Genomic DNA, 25,009 nt, shown 5'->3' on the forward strand with positions numbered 1-25,009 from the left:
TATTTCCCCCCTAAAAAATGAGACATGAGTGCTAAATAAACAGGGGATTCTGAACATATTTGTTACATGGGCTTTTTTGAAACAAGAGTTGCCGTTAACATCAGAAAAAATTGTTTTAAATATAAACGTTCTTTTTCTTAAAATAGTAGTTAGTGCCTTCAACAAATAGAATTGAAATGGAAATGACATTTATTCTATCCTAATTTCTTTTTTCACATTGAGGATTATGCTGATACTGAACTCCCAGAAAAAAAAAAAAATTACCCTTACAAAAGCTCCCTTCCCACCGTTAAGTGTTAGCAACTTATCTCCCACTTTCCTCTTGCCTAAGGTGGCTTTAGCTGTGAATGACAGGTTTTTTAATTTGTGCCCCTTCCCCATTTGTTTATTTATTTTCCCCCCTGATGTTAAGTTCAGGAGTGACACCCCCAAACCCAGAGGAAGTTTGGTCACCTACCAGAAAGACTTTAATAGACTGCAGAGTGAAGATCAACTGGTATCCCCCTGAACAGATCCAATAATTGCAACCTTGACTAATGAAACCTAATCGCCCAAACACAAACAAAAAATCCCGGCCACACAAAGAGCTTCTCTCTGTGTTTGGGGGGACCCAGGAGAGAGGGAGCCGGGGCTCCTAGCTGCCCGGCTCTGCTCTTGGGGGACAAAGGGCGGCTCAGCCCACCTGGGAGGAATGCTTCTGTTTACATATCAGGTTGCCGCCCGGCGATTGGCGGCCGGGCTGGAAGGGAAGGTCCTCGGGAAACGCGACACTGGGGATGCTGCCCCCTATCACATGACGGAAATTTCCACTCTTGGGCGAAAAGAAAAGGAATAGGGTCTCTCCATCCGCCCTTTTCTGATCCTCCCCCTGGACCCCAGTCCCTAGAGGGCGGAAAGAGAGGTGGGTGAGTGGACGTTTTTCTATTTTCTGTTAACCTTAGAGCCTTCTCAGTGTGCACACTTGTGGCTGGATCCCCGCAGGGATGTGTGTGTGTGAGCGCGCGTGGAAACCCGCACACGTGTGCATCTCGTCTGGGGCTTAGGTTAGGCGCTGTGGCTTTTCCTAACTTATTATTAATTATTATTATTATTATTATTTCCCAAAGGGCCACACTCTGGGTGGGTCGTTGCAGGCTAGTGGCCGGACTGGATAGAAATTAAGTACCCTGGACGCTCGGAGGTGAAGGAGTCTGGCTGGGCGGGCTCGCGTGGCTCCCTGTGCCATGGAGAGCCGGCTGCGCCCAAGCGGGCGGTTCCGGGGGGCGGAGAGGGAGGGGGAAGGTATAGGGGGGCGGGGGGCGCTCGCACCCTGGGATTCCCTCCTCCGCGCTGGGGTTTTGAGTTCCATGGCCGGTGGCCGAGCTCACTGGCCATCGGAGGAGTCCGACCCACGGGGGCAGCTGGCTCTGCCTCCGCTCAGGATGGAGCTGGCAAGGTGTCCCCCGAGTGGCAGGACCAGCGCCCGCGTCCTCAGGGCGGGAGCACTGGGTGCGGGGCTTAAAATAGACCTGGCGTCCCAGACAGCTGGGCCACCCCAGGCCGGCGGGGTTGGGGGGTGGGGGGGTAGGAGGGGGATCTGGCACCAGGAGGCCTGGGGACTCTCCTAGGGAGGATGAGAGCCGGAGCCGTGCTGGGTGGGGGTCCTTGGCCCCCATCCCGGGGAGGCGCCCCTGGCGGTGGGGTCAGGGTCTCGATGGAGAGGAGGCAGGGCCGGGGCAGAAACGCCGAGGAGCGGGAAAGGGATGCAGTCTGTGGAGCCCAGAGAGGAGGTCGGGGAAGAGGGGGAAAGCAAGAGCGATGAGAGTCCAAACCCCGAGAAGGGTGGGAGCGGGAGGAGCATGGAGAAAAGAGGATGAATGGGGCGAAGAGGAGGCGGCATGGACTTGGGGAGCCTCTGGGAGAGTGCTTCGGGAGCTCCTCGGAGCCCAGGAATCTGGGGGTGCGGGCGGGGGCCGGCGTGCGGGGAGGGGCTCCTGGCCTGTTGGGGGTACAGGTGGGCCCCGCGGGGATGGATGTGCGGAGGGGGGTGTGTGGGTGGGTGGGTGGGGGGACCTGCGAGTCCCCCTGTTCCTCTTAGAGATTCAGCAGGGCGTGTCCTAATGTGCTCGAGCTGCCCTCTGGGTTAGAGGAAAGGGGCTGAACTGCTAACCTGGGGACCCCAGGCTGGAGAGGCTTAGGCGCCGGGGTGCCAGGGCTGTGCGGGGAAGTGAGGGGCAAGCAGTTAGGAGCCTTGAGGTTGTTGCGAGAGGCCCCAGGTGCAGCCCCTCGCAAAGCCTTTAGACTAAGGTGACCAGATTTTAACATTGGTAAAGCGGGACACCATTGACAGGGGATGGGGGTAGGGTGGGGGGGAGGGGGGTGTTCTTGATTAAAAATTTGGTCTATATGGAGCAACAAAAATTTTCATAGAATGCAAAAATAGTATTGTAATATATTTTTTAAAATTTCAACGTAAGTACAATTTACAAATATAATAAATTAAAAAATTATCTATAGTATTATTTTATTCTTTGGCATATTTCTCATTTGAGTGAATTTTTTTAGTAGATTGCTGTCATTGTTTAAAAGGTCATAAAATTTTTCACAAGAATTTGTTAAATTATATTTCACACATAAAATGGCTTTCAAAGTCTCAACACTGAATTGTGATTTTTCTGATGTCCACACTTTATTTACCATAGAAAAAACGTGTTCAGTCGCAGCATTAGTTCCTGGTAAAGACAGCGGGTATTCCACAATTTTTAGTGCATTATTGTTTGGAACATGGTTTGTTTCAAAATAATGAAATATTTTCTAACCATTTGTTCTCTATTGTGATTTTTGCTGATGCCCAAGGTTTAACCTTTATCCTTATCAATATATGAAATAAATAAATAAATTACTTACCTAAATTATCTGAATAGCTGATTTGTAATGACCTCACTTGTTTAAATAGCTTACTAGCAGGCAGTGGGATGTGTATCATCTGAGAGACAGTTACAAAATGTTTTCGTCGTTGCCAATCCCAAAAAATGCCATTGTTCATTAAGTCCAAACAACGGTGGTCAAATTCTAACAACTGATCAACAATGCAAACTTTGATAAGCAGTTCTCGATAATCAGTTCTCAACAATTATTTGTTATTATTAAAGTTTAACATTATAAAATTAACAAAAATAATATAACACTCATATCCTGGCTAAATAGCCACATGGCCGCCAAAAACCATATATTCCCTTCCCATTCTCCCGCCGTTCCCTAGCTTGTCCTGCTTTCTTTCCAAAAATCGGGACTTTTTTAAAACACCTGGGGACGCGGGACAAATTGTTAAAAACCGGGACTGTCCCACCAAAAGCGGGTGTCTGGTCACCTTACTGTAGACCCTTGAGGTCACTGATTCCCCAGGAGGAAGGTTGAGTCTAGCGGCCTGACCCTCAGTGCAAAAGGTGCACCTCTATCTGCTTCGGGGATCTTACATCCCAGAACCGAGGCCGGTGGCTTCAGCCCCAGAGCTGTGGGCAACCCTGGCCAGGCACTCCTCCAGGCTGCCCCTTCCCCAGGGCCCTGGACCTGCCTTCCTTGTTATTCCCTTGGAGAGGTGCAGCTTCTCACCCTGAAATACGGGGAGGAGAGAGCCGCCAGCCGTGGCCCTTGGATGGCCTGTTTCCCAGTCCTCACCTGCCTTGGCTTCTGCGCAGCGCAATCAATCATGATGACTACAATGTCTTACTTGTAAGGAGAGCATCGGGCACCTAGATCACACGTCCCAGGGCCTGGTAGCCAGGGCGATAGCATGGGCTTGTTTCAGCTTTGGTTCTAGCCTTTTGTGGACCTTACCTTTTGGGAGTTGGGGTGAGGGTTGGAGTGGGAAAATTAGCCCATGGGGTGTTTCCCCCCTTCGCTGAAAACAAGTCTCTGAAGTCAGTGAGGTTGGTCGACTGTCTTAGATGGAACGTGTGTGCAGTAGAGCCTCTAACATTCTAACAAATGAAGCTACAGAAGAAGAAAAAATAATCCGTGTTCCTGGTGGAAGTCTATAAGGATAGAGACACTGAAGAAAACACCTGCTCTTTCCAAATTACCGAATGCCCTCTGAGTTCAGAGACAGGAAGCTTTTAAGCTGATTTTATCCCAAACATCTGCCAGCAGGAAGACTGGCATCCGGGGGAAGGGAGCTCAGTGCTACAGAGTGCCAGGCCCGGGCACTAGGAGCCAGTCTCCACCAGGCCTCCAATCAGAGGCTCACAGACACACCGTACTCCTCATCTGTTACCAGGTGCTTCTTTTATGTTATCCCTTACTCTCATAACACCAACATTATGGAATAGATTCCATTATTACACCTATTTTAAAGACCAGGAAATGGGGACACAGCGTGGGGAACAGAGAACACCGTTGGAAGTTCTATTTGGACATTAATTATTCTTAAACGTAAATGAGGAATTCTCTTTCACTCTGTACTTTTCCATGGCAGACCTGGACAGGTGACTTCTTAGGGACCCAAAGCTGACTTCTTGGTCTATGACAGACTAATCCTAGCCGGAGAAAGACAATAACGTAATCATGCAGCTACAGACTAACTCTTTGCAGCCCCAAGACTGAATTGCTTAAACAAGTGGTTTTTGAGAAATGCATAGTATAACGATGGTTACCTGTCAGTTTGTCAAATGCTGAAAGCAGGCTTAGTAAACATAGCAGCTTGTGGACTCTGTGTTAAATATTTTTCTTTTCTTATGCCATTGCCTTTGTTCATTTTCATCAGTGTTTTTCAAGCACCTATTCTTTCCCCTTTGTTCTTTATACTGACTTACTGATATTTTCTACTTTTAAAACCTAAACTCACTGAAACCGGTTTGGCTCAGTGGATAGAGCGTCGGCCTGCGGACTGAAGGGTCCCAGGTTCAATTCCGGTCAAGGGCACATACCTTGATTGCAGGCACATCCCAGTAGGTGTATGCAAGAGGCAGCTGATCGATGATTCTCTCTCATCGATGTTTCTAACTCTCTATTCCTCTCTCTTCCTCTTTGTAAAAAAATCAATAAAACATATTTAAAAAACACACAAAAAACCTAAACTCTTCTTCTTCTTCTTTTAGTTTTTACATATCCAACACCATTATTTCTATAAAAATCAAAAGTTTTATGGGCTTTAAGGACTATTTACATATTTTAATAGATATCAAAACAATCATACTTTTTTTTTTAAATTGCTTCCATGTATCACCTGAACTCATTTCACATGCCATCCTGCCATGATGACACCCCGTAGGAAGGGAAAGGGGTGGGCAACAGGAAGAGACTCAAAAAAGCTAAGGAGGATGCCCTAAGTCAGACCGTGCACTAAGCCCTTTACATATGCGAATCGCACTTAATCTTCACACCGTACCCAAGGCTATAGGTGTTGGTTATCTCCATTTAACAGAGAAGGAAATCGAAGCTCAGAAAAACTGAGGAAAGAGTCAAGGATAACACAGCTAGGAAGCGACAGTGCTGGCATCAGATATGTCCCTCCTGTGTTAAAGTTTGCTTCCAATAAAGACAGCGGTAGGAGAGACTAGGAGAACAAGGAAAGAAGAGGCTTAGAACGGTGTTGCACAGCAGAGCATGATGTGAGAGATGGGAGAATGGAAAAACCGAATCACTTCCCTGTGACTGCTAACCTTCCTCTGGTCTTCCTTCCTTACTTCTGTAATGACCTAATCCTATTCACTCACTCCACAGACAGCCATTGAGTATCATTATCTTCCAGAAATGGTATTAGGAAGTTTTTGTTTTTTAATCCCTGTCTCCCTGACACCTACCACAGTCCTGGGCAAATACTAAATGCTCAAGAAATGTTTGGTAAGTAAGTGACTCAGTTCTGTGAGGGAAAGAATAACCAGTTGTACTAACAGCATGTGAAGGGCCAGGGGAAATCAGATTTGAATACTCTGCCGCTGAGCAGAGTACACGCCAAGGGATCTGAGAACACGCCAAGACTAGGCGATGCCTGGGCTAGGTTTTGAAGCAGAAATAAAAGTTAGTTGGACAAAGGAAGCGGGGAAGGATTTCAACAAAGAGATCAGTCTGAACAGAGGAAATAAGAAATGGGAGCCACGGTGGAAATAGAGGAGTTCAGTTCTCAAAGTGAAGGGGGGGGGGGGGGGGTGGGAGGGGCATGCGGGCTGGGAGGTCTTTTGCACATTCTCCCTGTGAGTGTCCCATTGCTCTGCCCCTCCCCTGACCATCTCAAGTGAGCTGTGCTCTAGGGAACAAGAAGACTGAACATAGTACGTCCTCACTTAACGTGGCCCATAGGCTCTGCAACTTGAAACGAAAAGGCATATTACAGGACCAGTCTTGGTGCTGGCTAACTGATCTACACAAGAGCCAAGTTCCTCCAAAATGACGTTGGACAATAGGACGTTATCTGAGTGCCTGCTATACAGGAATTGGCGATGCATTTTATGATTTTATCACTTTATTGTGGCCCTAGAATAGAGACCTACAGTTATTTAGACTCCTAGATAGTGTTTTAAAACCCATACTCAAGTGGACAGACTAGACTCTGCTGTCTTCTATGTGGAAAAACCAAATTATTTTTTTCTGTGTCTCCAGGGGATATTCTATTTTAGCGTAGACACAATCCACGCAATTCTGAAAAGAGACTTCCAGCAAATGCTCTTCTGTGCTTTTCCTTGGGGGGCAACTGGAGGGAGGGGAAAGGATTTCTTTCCTTATTTTGTTTTTTGATAGCTTTCTTTTTTATTTCAGTGTGTTACACAGGAGCCAGGAAGTAAAAGTGTTTTAAAAATAAAGTGAGATGGGGTATGGAATAACAGTAAGGATAGATGTTTATGCCAGTTAGAATTCCGGCTTTTGATAACAGACTTTGAAAACTTAATACCCAATGCCGCTTTTTCTTTAGGAATCTTTTATATCAATTTTTCATTCCAGGCTCAAAGGGCTGCATGCCTTGTAAAATGCTGTTAGTTACATTGTTATTGGGAAGGGAATTCAAAGGGTAAATGAAACCTTTAAATAACCCCAAGCCTAATTTAGTTAATAGATTAAATCCTCCAGTCTTTATCATTATATCCTTGCCTTCAAGCCAAGTTTCTTAATCTTTCTGAGCTTCAATCTCTTCATCTATAAAATCAAGATCATAATAACATCTACCTCGTGAGATTGGTATGAGGGTGAAATGATTTAGCACGTGTAAAATGCTTAGGCTAATGTCTAATGCACAGTAAGCACTCAATATGAGATATCTGCTATTTGTATTACTTCTGCCACCCGCAGCATTATTTGAGATGTTCACGTATGTCCATGCTAACTGTTTTTTGATAATGTGTTTTCCTCTAACGGTCGTAACTAAAACGAAGGAAACAGAAGAGAGGAAATGAAAATAGGGCTGCATAACACATATGTAGAACCGTCCGGTCCACAATAGTGTCATTTCCTATATAATGAGATTGAAATGGCCACTTATTTCCTGTTGGCTACTTGCCCCTATTGCTCCTGATAAACCTAATGTGTGTCCATCACTAAAATGAACATCATCTCCAGTTTCCTGTTTTCTCTTGTTTTTGTCTCTTTTGGTCACTGCTGTCACCCTGGTGCCTCATATTGTGCCTGGAATAAACAGACACTCGTGCATGTTTGTAGGATGAAGGGAGGAAAGAAAACCTGTTTCTTTTTTTCTTTCTTTCTTCAACGAGACACTTCCTCATTGCAGTGCTTAAGGCCTCTGAAGAGTGCATTTGTGCATTGTTGATTGTCAATACAAATATTTTCAAATTAAACTATTTGCTCAGGATTCACTGTGCCCAAGATGATGTGTGCAGTCTTGGGTGTCAGGGCGTGTGGCGCTGAATCCCGGTGTCATTCTGGAGCGGGGCTTCCTGGATTCAGATCTGGGCTCTGTCACTGGGCTTCCTGGGATCACGTTCTGGCTCCTCCACATTCTCTCTGAGTGACCTTAGGCGAGTCACTGAACCTGGCTGCTTCATTCCGTGCATCTGTAAAGTGAGGGGAATAGTTCCTATTTCATAAGGGTTTTTTGAGGATTAAAAGAGTTAATATGTGTAAAGGTTGACAGTTGGCACTTTGGAAGCATGAGAAGTGTCTGTTCAACAGGTTTTTAAAACCCTGCTTTTCTAATTAGGTATCCTAATCGTACCTACCTTGCAGAATTGATTCGATGATTCTACGTGATACATAATAAACACTCAGAAATGTTACTTTTGCTATTGCTTTGGTTGCAAATATTTACTTCTATCGTCTGCTATGAGGAGTCTGGGTTCTGACTTGGCTTTTCCATTTTTTTGGGTCCATGTAAAGTCTTATTGATTCTCTCCTGCCTTTCACACTTAACACCCTGTGTTTGTCCTGTCATTGCGCCTTGCGTCATTGGCACCTTTTACATCACATACTTCTCAGGACAAGGACTTTGCTCTTTGTTTTGGCATAATTTTATAACACTGGGTACACTCGTGGTACTATAAAAATGTTAAAGAGAAAAAGAAAAAAATGTAAAACCGAGCAGGAGGCCGCTTTGGCTGACAGCTGGCGGGCTGCTGTTCTGTTTGCAGGGCTGGCACTCCCGCCCAGCAGCATCCCGGGTGGTGGTGGCTGGTGTCTGGCTCGGGCTGACGCGTGTGTCCTGTGGGCCACCCCCCGGGCGTGCACCGTGCACGGGTGCCTGAGCATGAGCTGCGTCCTGGCGCACAGGGAGGACCACGGGAGGCCAGCACCTTGGGGACACAGCACTGCTCACAGGTTTGTCTGCTTTTGCTTGCCTTCGCTAGAGAGAGAATGCGATGAGCTTGAAAGGAGGAGCAAAGACCTGAAAAGGAGGGAAGGGGGAGGCTCATGAAGGAGACTGTAGGAACCCTTTCTGTTTTAAGCAGTGTTTCGGCGTGGTCACACAGGCTCTGATCTTCTCTGGCATGTTTCCACATAGCAGGAATGTGGGGTATGGACGCGAACGTTCTGTAAACTCTATGGCCACACTGACCTTGGGTGCTAACGTGATCTAACAGGGCTCATGTGTCAAGCCTGGCTTTGGGAATGCCTGAAAAGCAACCACTGGTTCAGAGCCCTACGTAACAGGGGTGATAGTCCTGAGAGCACATTTCAGCGCTGTTTTATTCCTTTCTGTCTTTGAAGCGATTCTTTGGTAACAGCGCATTTGAACATGTACCTGACACTTGTTTGGCAGGCGTTGCTGTGCTGTAGTCACACCTGCTGCTCAGCAGTCCACACAGTTGGCTGGCATAGGCACTTAACCTTTCTACAATAGTTTGAAGTAATTGTAGATTCACAGGAAGCTGCAAAGGTAACTCAGAGAAGCTCTAAATGCCTTTTGCTCCGTTTCTTCTAATCATTCCTCAGACATAATTTTCTTACCGTAACACCAGGAGATTGACGTTGGCACAATATGTCTGTCATGTTATCACATACAGTGTAACCACCACCGCAACCAAGATACAGAACTGCTACCACCACAAAGATCCCCCTTGTGCTACTCCTTTTGTCAAAACCACCTCCTCTCTGTCCTTGGCAAACAGATGTTTTCCATCTATTTATTTGTTTGTTTGCTTATTTATTTATGAATAGAATGTTACATAAATGGTGTACTGCATGTAACCTTTCTGTGACACCCCCTCCATTAAACATAATGCTTTTGAGATATTATACATTCAGGTTGTAGGAATAGTTGTGTCCTTTTTATTGCCAAGGAGTATTTCAGTTGCTTGACTATATTCAATGGTATTTTTTTTTTTCTCTGAATTGATATACTTACATCATTTATGGCAGTGGTTCTCAACATTTCTAATGCTGCGACCCTTTATGAATCATAATGTAATGTGTTTTCCGATGGTCTTAGGCTCTATAGTCGTGACCCACAAGTTGAGAATCGCTAGCAGGGTCGCCTAAGACCATCGGAAAACACAGATATTTACATTACGATTCATAACAGTAGCAAAATTACAGTTATGAAGTAGCAACGAAAATAATTTTATGGTTGGGGATCACCGCAACATGAAATGTATTAAAGGGTCGTAGCATTAAAAAAAAGTTGAGAACCCCTGACTTATGGTGATGTAAAAAGTGTGGGGACAAAGTTTGAATAAATTTTTCCTCTTCAAAATGACAATTAGTATGTGCTAGGGAAAAAAGACGTATAAACTACATCTCCATTTAACACAGAGGCCAGTGGAGGATTGGAGAGAAGAAACAGAATAGGACAGAGATGCGTATGTGTTCAGACAATATGGTATAGAACCTGGCACCTTTAAAAATTTCCACACCCATATGACAATCTAGTCTGTGATCTTACCTTTAGTTAAGACTTATATTTCTTAAATATTAATAAGAACATCGCCTCTGTTATAGGAAATTCCCTGCCAGTCTATGTTCAGTCACACAGATGATCAGCCAGGAACAGGCATGGCTGGAAATGACAGCAGGTGGCTGTCCAGTTTGACACAGGTCTTAGAGAGTCAAACAGCATCTTCAGTCCCAGGGCAACTGTCAAGAGCCTAGAGATGGTCAGTGCTCTCCTTGTCTGTCCTCTCAACCCACTTGCCGGTGGGAGAAGCCACTCCCAGAGGTGGCTTCAGTCGGATTTTCAAATGAGAATGTCATTCTTCACCTGAGTTCTCACAGGCACGGGGACTCTGGACACTGGTGGCTGTAACTAGCTCAGGGAAGGGCATCATTTCTGAATAGCACCTGGGACTGTTAGGTGCAAGCCCTCCCTTTAGCCAGCACCCATTGGAGAGCTCTCCCCCGCCCCATGCCCCCCAAGCAGAGGAGAGGATAAGATTCCCACTGCTGTCAGCAAGTGCAAACACCCCTTTGAGTTTTTAGAATTTCACATTTTGGGCTTTCAGAGATATACTGTCGATTCATGAAATCATATAAGCTATCAGTCTGGAGCCCTTACTAGACCCAAGTCTAACCGAAGGCACTGCCCTAGGTCTTCATTTCAGTGATTTCTGTTTTCCGAAAAATAGCGCTTGTCCCAGACCCTCTCAAGGACGGAGGGTAGGTAGGGGAAGCTGGTCCGAAGTCTAAACATTCGAAGAACAGGCATAGCTAAAATAACTTACAACTCCTTTTATAGGCAAACTTGCTTCTCTGAATATTTTGAAATGGAATAAAATCAAATGTGTTGCCTGTGCGATTTATTTATTTTTGTGTAAACATTAGACACCTCATGTCACTTTGCAGGCTGTTCTTCTGGGTTCTCTCCCCTGGGTGTGGGCTGTAAGATCCACAGCCTGTGGCGGGGCAGATGCTCAGACTGAACAAAAGGTCCCCTGAATTTTGTGGACCTCTCTGATGTTATGCTGTTTACTTATTTGACTAATGGTGATAGTCAATAGCGGGGGGGGGGGGGGGGGGGTGGTGGTGGTGGTGGTGGTGGTGGTGGTGGTGGTGGTGGTGGTGTGTGTGTGTTGTTGTTGAAGAGTGGGGGGAGGGGGGTGGGAGGGTGACAGGAAATGTAAACACATTGGCTATGGCTTCCAATCTCACAGGCATTGTTCTTTTAAGGGGTAATGAGAAGATTTATTTGCCTTTTGAACTTTTTTTCTTTTTAACAAAAAGAAATCGTTTTTCTGAAAGAAAAGTGAAATACAAATGCCTTATGTACTATGTCAATGTAGACAAAAATCGAGACCTACCTAGCTTTACTTTCAAACAACTGTGTAATATTATAGCTGTATTCACACTTGGAAGAATGAAACCAAACACAATGCTTTACACTATATATATAAACACACACACACACACACACACACACACACACCAGAATTCCATAAAGTTTAAAGTCATTAACCTGTCCATCAAGGTCAACCTCAGCCAGACTCTCTACAAACACGCCATTTGCGCTAAAGCCAACTCTAGCTGTTTTGTGGCCAAACTTCTGCTTCCATTTCTCCTGCCTGGGGCCCTCTCCTTTCTCTGAAGTCATACCATTCTTCCTCCATAAAACCTGCTATGTTTGCCCTCGCTCTCATGCTAAGCTCCCCGTTCACTTCCATGTCTCCTGTAGGAATAATGTCCAGCCCAGAGAAGGTCCCCAGTGGTCATGGAATATCATTAGGAGGGGGCTCTGCAGTCAGAGATGGGGGTGTGAGTCCTAGCTCAGCTATCCGTTCACCAGCTTTGGTTTTCACATAAGTTTCTCAATCTTTTAGAGTGTTAGTTGCCTCATTTGTAAAACCGGGATAATAATTACACTTCCCGGGAAAGGTGAGGATATTGCTGATGTGATACGTGTGAAGTGCTTGGCACAGTGCTGGCCTATCATGAATATGATGATTACGAAAGAGAGCTTTACAAAATGAGATTTCAGACTTTACAAGAGTAACAGCACTGTGGTCTGAGGGGAGGATGCAGACCATAAAACGTGACTGTCGAGGCTTCTCTGTGTCTGTCAACCCTAATTGCTGTCATCAGAAGGGCCTGGTCCTCTACCCCCATCCACCAGGAAGAGAGTCTCCAGTTGCCACCCACTGAGATTGGACACAAACAGATGGAAATGGGATGATCCTTTCCTTCTTAGATAGAACAGAAATATGTGTGGCTTGGCAGAGATTTTGTTTTAGTAAGAGGTAATCAAATGATGAATGAGTTTCAATAAAGAAGGGAACAAATGCTAGATATTAGCTTCAAAGGGTAATTAAAATAGCTTCATGATGAGTCCTCTATCCTCCAAGTATTTTACAAGCCCAACCTGAAGGCTTAGAAAAGCGAAAATGTCACTTCACTGGTTGTTTGATCTACAAATGCAAACTCATTAGGTTCTCTGATATTTCCCTACAAATTGGTTGATGTTTCACTGAAGCATGGCTTCAATCAAACTTAGGGCATAACCATTAGCAGTTTTTTTGGTAACACTGATGTCTAAACAAATCCGTTTTGTATTTTGAATTACATTTCTAAAAATGATTGTCTGTGCCACAGCATGCAATTACAAACAGAACAGGCAACACTTTAAATAAATAGCCAGGCAGATTGGGTTTGGGATGAGGCATGCAGCTTCTAATTCCATTTCCCAAGGTCACCCTTAAACAATAACTCTTTGTTAGATGGTTGGAGTTTTAAGTAGGCAAGTGTTTCAGAACGTTTCAAAATTTCGGTGAGGTGCACATGTGCACATGGATATGTATAAATTTCACAGGCACAGAAAAGGGAAATTCTGCTTAAAAAGTCTCCCTTGTCCAGCTGAGGGTATAGAAAAACTCTCTGTTACATAATTTTTTGAACATAATGTAATCTTTTGGTGTTTCAGAGTGCCTTAGGTTCACCATTGTTAAAGTCAACTATAATGACAACACTCAAAGTGCTTGTTAATGGAAACTTCTTGTTGGCTGGAGAAATTTATAGGATCTTCCTTCTGCTTTCAAACTTTTGGGAGAAATATTAAGGAATATATATGTTCTAAATTAGGAAGCTTAAACTTTTTTTTTAATATGAAAAATTTCTAACCTATTCCAAAGTAAAAAATAGTATAATAAGACTCCATCTTCACCCATCTTCCACAATTATTAATACTTGTCTGTTGTGTTTAATCTATACCCACACCTCTCTTCCCTGCTACTCCTATTGTAATCATTATTAGATTATTTCCAAGTCACCATATAATTTGATCCATACAAGATTTGGTATGTATCTCAAAAAGGTAAAGAAATCTTGAATAATACATAACTAATATATTATTACACCTTAAATAAACCAACATTTCCTTAACATCATCACATTTCCAGGCAGTTTTCAAATATCTCTGATTATCTCTATTTTTTGTTTTACACTTAGTTTGTTTGAATCAGAATCCAAACAGGGCTCATACACTTATTGGTTGATATATCTCTTAAGTCTGTTTTAGTCCATAGATTCAACCAATCTCTCTCTCTCTCTCTCTCTCTCTCTCTCTCTCTCTCTCTCTCTCTCTGTCTCTCTCTCCCTCTCCCTCTCCCTCTCCCTCTCCCTCTCCCTCTCCCTCTCCATCTCCCTCTCATTTTGTTTTATAATTTATCTGATGATGATGAGACCAAATCATGTATCCTATAGAATTTCCCATATTCTGAATTTTGTCTGCTTATACAACACTTAAAATGTCATTCTCAAACTTGAGTATTGTGCTTCTTCAATCTCATAGAATTGCTTCTCTTTTAAAGAAAATTTGTACCTTGTTGTCACTCCTTTGCCCATTTCCTTGAGGATTTTCATTTTCCTGAGGGCTTACGTTTTGCCCAAATATCCTTCCTCCTCAGTAAATCTTCCATGACTGACCTAACACTTCTTCCTGATAGAACCTCACTGACCTGGAGTGACCCTTCAATCAGGTTTCAAAACGTGTACTGGTCTACCAGTGCTTACTCAGCTTTCTCTAGGATTGAAAGACATCACCAGTAAACAGGAGGAGTTGTTTTGATTTTAACCACTGTGTCTCATGACCACTTTTTAAAAAGTACTTTTCTGTCCTTATTATATAAGCATATATTTACTAGGTAAATATATATCTGGAATTTGCTTTAAAATAATGGTGGGAGGAGTGGTAGTTTAGATGTAATAAGATGGCCATGGCTAATCATTTTGAAGCTAGATAATACATATGTGATGTTTCACTAAGTATTCCATCTATATTTGTATAAATCTGAAAATTTCCATAATAAGAAAAAAAAATGAAGTTATCATTCTACCTAAGCTAAACGATGAAGCATTCCATTTTGGGGGTCTGTCTATAGTGTAACACTTTTGCCAAGAATCATAAAAAATTACGTATAAGGTGGTGAACACACAATACAGCATACAGATAATACACTATAGAATTGTACACCTATGTAATTTTATTAACCAATGCCACCCCAATAAATTCAATAAAAAATAATAATGTCTAAAGGAACAAAAAAACACTTGCTTTTCTTATTCTGCAATTCTGGTTTGCCTAAAAACAAGTCAGTTTTGAAGTTAAAAAAAATCAGCATTTTATGTTAAAATATTATTTTCATTATTTTATATGCTTATTATTGTATATGAAATATTCAATATTTAAAGAAATGGTTTGGAATTATTGAAAACACCAGCCATGTTTTGTGATCTACCCAAGCTTCCTATAGGGTTTTCATGTGGCAAAACTCATTGACATGCACCTGTAGTCTACCAATAGCTGACAAGCCTCCTAGAAGAGGAATGACCTAAACCAGTCAGTTATCTCATAAGAAAATATGAGATATGAAGGTCACCCTACATATATGTGGAGAATGGACTATGAAGGTCACACCTGCAAGCATTCCCTGCTGTTATGTCAGATGAACATGCAGGCCCTATTTTCCGAAGTGAAAGTCTACCAGCTTTTAACTTTAGTCTGAGTTCTTTTTATTCTGTTCAATCATTGAAAAGACAGGAGAATTTAATGACTTATGGTTTCACTAGCCATATATACTAGAAAATAAATTTTAAGGATCTTGAGCTTTGTGAATTATTTTCTATTATGTCATTAGTGTTGCATTTAAGTAATTTATTTAATAGTAATTAAATTTTAACTGCAGTTAGCTATGCAACAGCAAAGTTTAAGACTCAAGAAACATTTTAGTAAACTAAAAGTGAACGTTGAAATTTAATTGTATTTCTTATTACCAATTTAAAATATGTAGCAATATCATTCATAATATTTTCCTTCTATGAATATAAAAATATTTTACAGATTCACACAAGCTTGAACCCAACCCTAAAACCATATCCTCCCCATAATCTCGTAAGTTACTCAACCTGGAATTCTCTTGTTATGGACTTTCAGGAATTTGATCCTCTTATCTGGGGGGAGGTTATCCTACATTCCCCATCCCTTGGAGCTATCATTTCCTGCACATAAATTTTTATCAGAATTGAGATAAAAAGCCAATTTGTGCCCCTTTGTAAATTTTTCAATAAAACTAATATATGAATTTCTGAGTTTCCAAATTTGTATGCATTTAAGTTTTGAAAAAATTTAGAAAATCAATTAAAAAACATTGCTTAATGTTTTCTGAATATCTTTGTTAAAAGTGAACCTTGAGGAACCTGAAACAAAATCACTCTGAGACACCTATTCCTAAAGAACAATTATGAAACATTTCTCCTATTTTTGTTGTGTGAAAATGATTGGTATTCTATTATCAGGTGGGCAGGTGTCCAGGTACTTTTTTTACTCATTTATTTTCCATCAGAATTAACTGAGAAATATAAATGAAGGCAGAAACTTATTGAATAGAAAAAGTCAGAAAATAGTCAAGTGTGGTGGGCTTCAAATTTCATGGGATTTAAGCCACCAAATATACTAAAGTAGAGGCTTGGTGCACAAATTTGTGTACCAATGGGGTCCCTTGGCCTGGCTTGCGGATTGGGCTGAAACCAGTTCTCCAGCATCCCCTGAGGGATCCTGGATTGCGAAAAGGTGCAGGCCAGGCTGAGGGACCCCACTGGTGACCATCAGGGCAGAGAGGGATGCAGGAGGTTGGCCAGCTGGGGAGGGACTGCGGGAGAGCTCCAGTGTATGTCCGGCCTGTCTCACTCAGTCCTGATCAGCCAGACCCCAGCAGCAAGCTAACCTACTGGTTGGAGTGTCTGCCCCCTGGTGGTCAGTGCATGTCATAGTGAGAAGTTGAGTGGCCTTAGCATATTATTAGCATATTACGCTTTGATTGGTTGACCGAATGACTGGACACTTAGCATATTAAGCTTTATAGGATATTGAGACTAAAAGAAGACCTAGTCACCTGCCCACCTGATAATAGAATACCAATCATTTTCACACAATAAAAATAGGAGAAATGTCTCATACTTGTTCTTTAGGAACAGGTGTCTCGGAGTGATTTTGTTTCGGGTTCCTCAAGGTTCACTTTTAACAAACATATTCAGAAAACATTAAGCAAAATAAAAATAAGGCATTATATCTACATGTTGTGTTTTTTATAAAGTGACAGTCTTTAACCCACATTCTTTCTTTGCTATGGTTATGCATTCTTTGCCAGAATCATTGCTATGCATCCAAATACACTACACATTTAAGATTCCTTTTGTAAATAATAATAAGTACCTAGAAATATTGTATTTACAAATATTATTATGGTTTTATATGGAAATGTTATTACCACACACATTTCCATTTTGCAGAATATCTAATTTGTACGGGCACAACTAATATTTCTATATGTTTCTTAAAAAAAAAGTTTTTTTTTTAAACTTAGAAATACTTATAAGCCCATGTTGCAGTGGTTGCTATGGTAAGTTTGTATATTTTATTGAGTACTAGACCAGAATCAACAGATATTGCATCAGACTGAGGTAGCACTGGAGATATCAAGACTATGTCATTATTTCTGCTATAAATATGTATATTTTCAGGATTCCATATGCATGAAATGGTAACTTCATAACAAGTTAACACAAGGCAACAAATGCTAATGTCTTTGTGGATGAATATTTTAAGGGGCCCACTAAAGGAAGCCATATCTCCTGGGAATCTGTGAATATTGCAAATAACAGAAGTTTTGGAACCATTCCTGGAACGTTTGCCTAGGAATTAAATTTGTCATCTAGTTTTCAGCCAAGAATGCAGAACAAAATTTTTGAATTGTGGTTTAGTTAATATATGATAATTATTCTTCTGAACAAAAATAACAGACTGTTTAAGAGTAGGTTCTCATAAAAATGTTAAGTACCTAGGCTATTTTATGTGTTCACTGATTTAAAAATATACATACAACCAAGAACAGCAATTAATATAACTTAGTTCTTACTATATCCCAGGCCGTGTTGTAAGCTCTTCACATGTATTACCTGACTTGTAAAAAAGGAAATAAGGAATACACTTTCCTTCTTTAATATGGTACTTTTCTGTGCAAAATTAAGACAATAGGAAGGAATGGAAGGGAAGGGAGACAGAGAGGGAGAAAAGAATAATAGAATAAAAAATAAAAATAGGCCTTAATTTATCAATCTACTCAAGATTCATAGAGCCACATATAGGGAGTGAGATAGATACCTTCTAACTACTTAAAATTCTTGAAAAGTTATCCCCTGACCCCACCCAATAGTACTCAATACAGGCATACCATCTCATGCACATCTGTGTCAATTGTTCTCAAATAATTTCAGCGGTAACAACATAGAATACCTAAGTGTGATTAGATCATGCAAAGGTTTCTTTTTGTTTGTTTTTTTTTTTAACATTTTAGAAAACTCATGTGCCACAGTCATGTGACCTCATCTATTTCTGCACATTGAAAATAAATAAATATATGCCTTAATATTTCTCATGGGTATATCTAAATATTTGTGATAATACACAGGAGCACTTTTATTTGCTGAAGTCCTAGGGAAAAAAGAATAAACAGAGCCTCAGATTTTTCACTATAGCTGGGGTGATTTAGTTTACTGAGGTAATCCTAAGGAGATTTTTCTGATGAGAAGACATCTAAAGATGTATCTCATCTTTTTGCCGCATATTTCTAAATCCTTATATTAGTGTGATAAAAATAAGTAATGCTTACTAATAAAGAAATATTTAAATAATGTTTCCTGTGATCAAACTATGACCAGAGAACATGGAGCAAAATCTTAGGAGGTGTTTCAAGATCACACTGAAGCTCATTTTCTCTATTTCATATTGCAGTTCTTGCTTCTGTGGATTGTATGGGAGTAATAAAAATCTTGTTTACTTAACGATTGCCCCAGGAAAAGTAGTCTAAATGACTACACGTTAGACAACCGAATAATTCTACAGACTAGTTATTATTATCCTACCACCAAACAGTGTTATTGACTTTTTAAAACTTAATTTGCCTTTTATAAATGAAGCTGGATTGTTGAGACCATGAATCTTAGTACTCTAGATAGGTACTAAGCCTAGAGACACCTGCACCTCTGTAACAAATGTACTTCAATGTTATTCTTTTAGGAGGAAAACAGGCACTTATTTATGTCAGTATATTTACACTCATGAAAGGAAAATTCAGTATGTCAGCAACTACAAGACCAACTGTTTGAAAGGGGAAGACATGAAAATGATGTAACATACCAGAGTGGACATCACCAATTTCCATCAGCATTATATTATATTTATCCCCATTTTTAACCATACCACCTCATAGGTAAATAAACTTCTATAGTTCTCAAAGAACATTTTATAAGAACACTAAAGGTTTTTAAGAAATGTTATTTTTAATTTTTATAAAGCTTCCTATTTGAAAACACCTGCACACATGTCTCCTCATTTTTAAATTTTAGAGGATGAATTGTGCTGGACCTAATAAAGGATTTAACACTACAGGCTGTCAGACGTCACCTCCAGTTCTAAGCAGTGTTATCCAGGTTAACCTCACGTTAATGAGAAGTAGCATGTATGCATGCTCATGAGACTTTCTTATATCTAAGCGATGGAAAGATGGAAGACGCCCATCAATTATAGAGTCCTATATGATCAGCAAGCTGCCCCCAAGAGAGCCAGTCATCCATTCCTATTTCCATTTTGTCCGTGCACTAATCCATGGATGATTCAAAAGGTTTTACACTTGAATAAACTATGATTAGATCAAAATTATGTGGCTGGCCAACTTGGAAATGAGTACTAAAATGCCCAGCAATCCAAAATCCTAGAATGTAAGCAAAATGTTGGTCACTTACTTCGGCATTTGGAAAATGTGCCTTGGTACATCTTGGAGTCTTCGTGTTTGCCAATCTGACTGAGAAGAAAAAGAACCATAGAAAACCCAACCAAATCCCCCCAAATCTGCCAGCACATTTTCATGTGTAAACACTGGCTCTGAGGACAAGTTCAGGGGTAAATATGCACCATGGTGTTGTCCAGCTTCACAGTTTGGGTAACGTTAAACAAACACATTGCAAACCATGTCTTTATTACGTGGTTGTTTTCTGAGATTCCATGGGTCAGGGTCAAAATCTGTCGTTTTTCTAGCCTTTCTGCAGCACTAAATCAATAGTGTAACAAATGAAATAATGGTCCATTGAACAGTGGCAATACTCCTCTGAAGCAAAAGGCTTTGAAACAAATTTAGTTCTAGGATCAATTTTGCTAATGTCATAACGCCCTTAAGAATGAACAGTAATGAGAATACCTTTTATGTTTACAATGCATAAATATCCATGGCCTCCTCTAACCCGCACAGTAACTTTGTACCATGGTTTTTCTTAGACCCAATTTTAAAGAGAAAACTGAATTCCAGAATATTTATATGGTTTTACTCAAAAAAGACTTACTACATCAGAACCATAATTAGGGTTTGGAGACAATTCTTTAAATACACAAGTACAATAAATACATAATGTTTACTGTGTGCCAGACACTCTTCTAAATGCTCTACAAATATTAATGTAGTTAGTCCTCATAATAGCAGTGTGAGGGAGGCACTGTTATTATCTTCTTTTTACTGATGGAAAGGACACTGAGGTGTGGAGATGGCAAACAACTTGCCTGAAGCCAGACAATAATAAGTGATGGGAATCAGAGTTAAGTCTAGTCTTGTGACCTCCAGAATCTATACTAGTTGGCCCTGTGCTATACGGAACAGGACACGATGCCTGCTCCTGAGGACTTCCAAGTCTAGAAGGCAGACCTATCGGCAAATACGTTAGTTCAGCACGTAGCACAATAACAAAGTGTGCAGCTCAGGGGAGGGAGGGATTAATCTTGCCTGTTTAATCCTCTCGGAGAGTAGGCAGCAGGATGAGAGTCACATCTGTACTCTTGAGCTTGAACTCCAGTGCGCTCTCCATTTCATGGGGCAGCCCCGTATTTGATAAAAGGAATTTGGAGTCACAGTGAGAAAACAAAACTGTACTTATAGGAACATAGAATATGAACCAACAGATAAAAGCTGAGCTTCTTTGAATAGGAAAAATCACCACTATGACTCCTAATTGATGTAGATGTAGACATCAATTCAGGTATGCAGATCTCTCTCTTCATATATGTAACAAATACTATGCAATATATATGTAGATGTGGACAGAACTCTTTTGTGTGTCAAATCAACTGTATAGCTCCCCAGTTATTCTAAAGTTTACGGCCAGTCATAAAAAACAAAGGCAGATGTCTCCAAGTAGAAGGAAAGCCTGAAGACATGGAATCACTGGTGACCATCATACCGGACACAATAAATGCTCAGCTATTACTTATGGTGATTACTTGTTTAATTAACTGATTAAAACAGGAAAGGGAAAGAAAAAAACACACCTATAGACATTTCAGTCCATTGTTCACCTTTTAACTTTGGTAAAAATATTGATGAAGAAATATTTAGAATCAGAATTTTATGACAGCATTATCAGAATTGTATGTCCAACATACCTCTATTGGACAACCACTTTGCTGTTTCTTTTACCTCTTTTAAGTATAGCTATCACCTAATTACATTTCTAAGTTTTGTAGTCCAAACAGTGGCAAAAGAAGCCCCACATGAATACAAAAATGACTATTTTTCCAGTTTGATCTAAAGTGTATATAAATGTATTTTTGGCACATAGTAGATCCTCAATAAATGAAAGAGTGAATTTCATTTCTTTCTCCCAGTGGTTCTGTTTTAACCCAGGAATTACATACTCTATAAATGAGAATATGAAGGCCCAGAGAATTTACCACATTATTGATAGTCCCATAGCTAGTGAGTGATGGAGTTAGAACTTGAATTCAAATCTGTGGAATGGAAATCTGCTGCTAAGTGTTAGCATAACAAAGGAGGAAGATCCTGGTCAGCCAAGTAGAACGTTTGGGTGTTGGAAGATATCGATTAGAAGGGATAAACAGAGACACTTTCAATATGAAAAAGTGAGCTCTCAGGTTTCCTCTGAAAAAGCTAATGTTAAAAATCTTAAGCAAGCTTCAAAAGACATGCCATCAGCCTTTTAAACTAGGCGAGGGCATAAGCAAAATTATGTGCACCAATAAGATTGTCTTATGCACATATAAAATCATACATCATTAAAAAGCACATACCATTTTTTCAGTTGTGACTTATACTACATTAGACATTATAAAAAAGAATTAGAGACTATAAATGTTTGCAAATTAAGACATTAATACTATTCAGTAAATTACTCATGATTTATTTAGGCATCAATCTTTATTTAGATGTATTTTAAATCATAAAGAAAAGTTTAAATATGTTGAACCTTAAAATTTAACTTAAAAATAGCCTTCAAATATCTAGAAAGGACTAGAGAAAGAGCCAAGATTTTTGTAGTTAAAAATTCAGTTTTTTTAAGTTTTGTACTTAGCTCCTTTTCATATATTTTACATTATTTGAAGCAAAATACCTCATGACCTGAACTTCTCTGCCCATAGCTAAACCATAATACAACAATTCTAATGGTCCAAGCACAAAGCAGAGACCCAGCCCATATACCAGGTAGATATTCTCTCCATGGACTCGATGCAGGCAAGAATTGCCTCTTGCTACCCTGATAATTTTTAGTTTGTGGTACTCTTTATTATCACAGTGGTTAACAAACAAGCACATTCCTTTACCTATCTGAAATATGGAGCTCTATGTGGTACCCTCGCCTGGCCTTTTTTCTAAACTGATTTGAACTGACAGAACAAAGTCAAGACATGGCACCCACCCACCCTGTGATCCCGCCAGTGACCTCTCACGCCGCATTTCTCAGCATTCCAGGGATACCAGGTGGCCAGGAGCTGCTCCCTTCCTCCTTGCCTTTGCTCATGCTGTCCCTCTAACATGTGATCTGCTCCCCACCCCTTTGCTCCTGGCCAGCTCCGTGTATTCCTTTAGTCAGAGCCCAGCTATCACCTTCCTGATCAGTCTTCTCTGCCCTGTTCACTCTGACTTGGGTGCCACACTCCAGGCATTTCGCCCACCACACTACAGCAAGAATGAGAGACCAGAGTTTCTTAAGAGCAGAGACTGTGTCTTATTTTTTTTTATTGTCTCTTTTGCCTTAGTCCCTCCGGTAAAGCTTGACACGTAGGTGTTCAATAATACGTATTGAATGAATAAATGAGGATTATTCCTTATGCTATAATAAAAATTGACAATCTCACAGCAGTATGAACAATAGTGAGGCTCCAAATATATTTTAAAATCTCCACTTTTCTCAATAATATTTTGAAATCGATTAGAGTACCTCTTCCTGATGGAAAAGAACAATCCATCTTCCAGAACAAATTGGACATATATAATTTTATGTAGGTTCTAAATAACTCAGAAATGCCCACTCAGAATTGAAGATGATTTTAGAGAGTTGGTTGTTGCTGGTCAAGCATGTGAAACATTCGCATTAAAAATGGGGATTTAGCTAGTGGCTCATGTCTGGGATTGATTAACAATTGTTACAAAACCTTTGGTTTTGTTGTTTTTTTAAAAGAAACAACACATATTGTTTTTTTGGAGTAAAAGCAATTCATACTTTTTAAAGGTTAGTTGACAAATAAAGATGAGGGGGGAAAAAGATCCACATTTTCACAATCTGGAAATAACCACTATTTATGTTTTGGTATGTGTTCTTTCAGACATTTTTTTCCCCTTTGCAAATGCTTTTATATATCATATGCATAATTTAAAAAGGAGCATAATTTTACTATTAGATTTTGTATCTTGCTTTTAAAACCTTACTATAATTATAACGTTGCCATGCTTCTATTAGTCTTTGAATATTTTTTGAACACATGATTGGTAATTACTGCTTAGAATTCTGGGAAGGCAGGTCTCTGTACAGGGATTGATGGCTCCTTGCATGTAGCATGAACTTTCACACTACCATCTCACAGTGGGCTCTGAGCATAAGGAGGGACTACTGCATTCATACAAGGCCGAATCCACCAATTGGGATACTTATTAGAATATTTCTTATTGAAACCCTTAAATAAGTTCTGAAGAATTGTTTTGGAGGTACAGATTGAATCGGTGCCTTTAATAAAGACTTTCGTTTATTCATTGTTTATAAAGTACCTGCTTATGAACCAGGCATGGCCTAATGCTAATCAAGGTAAACAGACAAAAGATATTGTTCACCACTGATCTAAACTGGCTGTCTGGAATGCTTGGATCCATCCCTGTCCTACTAAATATACCATCTGCCCGGATGTCCCTCTCTGCCATGGTCCTCCTGAATGAGGTCAAGACATTTACTTTTTCTGAGTCAGCTTTTTTATATTTACAGAAAGAATATACTACCAACTTTATACCCAGCCCTCCAGGAATTAAACTTCCCAACTCGTGCAACCCATAGACAACAACAAGCTCCGTTAACCTTGCCATGCTGGGCACTGCTGACCTTTGTAGCAAAGTGCCCTGGAGCTCCGCCTACAGCAGGGCCCAGCCCTGGAACCGCTTACAGACCAGCAGGAGAGGCAAGCACCCCAGGCGGAAACCTGCCTCTTTGTTAGGAGACCTGACGCAGGAAATCCTTCTTTACAGTCACCCAAAAGTCCATTAAGAAATGTTAATCTCTAATATATATATATATATATATATATATATATATATATATATATATATATATATATATATCACTCTGCTCAAATTCCTTTGAAGATCACTTTATGGTTGACATGCATTCCTTATTTCAACATTCTGAGTAGGATGCTGAAAATGCCAGCCTAGCATACCATCCCTTATCAGTGACACTGCTTCTTTCCCAGCATAGGCCTGTGCTATCACCTCCTAGGAGAGCCTCCCCATTCCAGAGCCTGCTGAGTGCTCTTCCCCTCGCTTGTGCCCTGTCTCATCCCAATCTAGCCACTCAGCCTAGCAGGTCACAGCTCAAGACACTGTCAGGGGTTCGAATTTAAGCAAGGTGACAGGTTTAGGAAGCACAATCACCGATGAACCTACAAAATCAAAATGCAATGACACCATTCTGCTAGGGAATTTGTTTTTAAAGGAAAGGGATGGGTAGCAACATGAAAGAGAGCGATGGAAATGAATGTGCTGTGTCCAAATTTTTAAAAAAATCATCAATTGCTATTACGAATTAGCAAGGCAGTTACGTCAACCTAGCACTGCATTCATATAGC

At 40.8% G+C, this 25,009-nt stretch overlaps 1 protein-coding gene and 1 long non-coding RNA gene across 7 annotated transcripts in view; one reads left to right on the forward strand and one right to left on the reverse strand.

Annotated features, from left to right (window-relative positions):
- LOC311618919 overlaps positions 1–25,009 on the reverse strand; it is a 422,988-nt gene that overhangs the window by 23,589 nt on the left and 374,390 nt on the right. The window lies entirely within an intron of this gene.
- Positions 779–25,009, forward strand: part of SLC38A4 (solute carrier family 38 member 4) — a 66,007-nt gene continuing 41,776 nt past the window's right edge. The window contains exon 1 of one of the 6 annotated variants that reach the window (XM_084876655.1): positions 779–901. The gene's annotated coding sequence lies outside the window, so the exon portion shown is untranslated. Of the gene's footprint in view, positions 906–8,505; positions 8,740–25,009 lie in introns of those variants that run through there. The other 5 variants (XM_084876652.1, XM_084876654.1, XM_084876651.1 and 2 more) reach the window with 5 other exon arrangements.

The sequence above is a fragment of the Pipistrellus hanaki genome (genome assembly GCF_964339955.1).
Source record: "Pipistrellus hanaki genome assembly, chromosome: 3".
NCBI classification, from domain to species: Eukaryota; Metazoa; Chordata; class Mammalia; order Chiroptera; family Vespertilionidae; genus Pipistrellus; species Pipistrellus hanaki.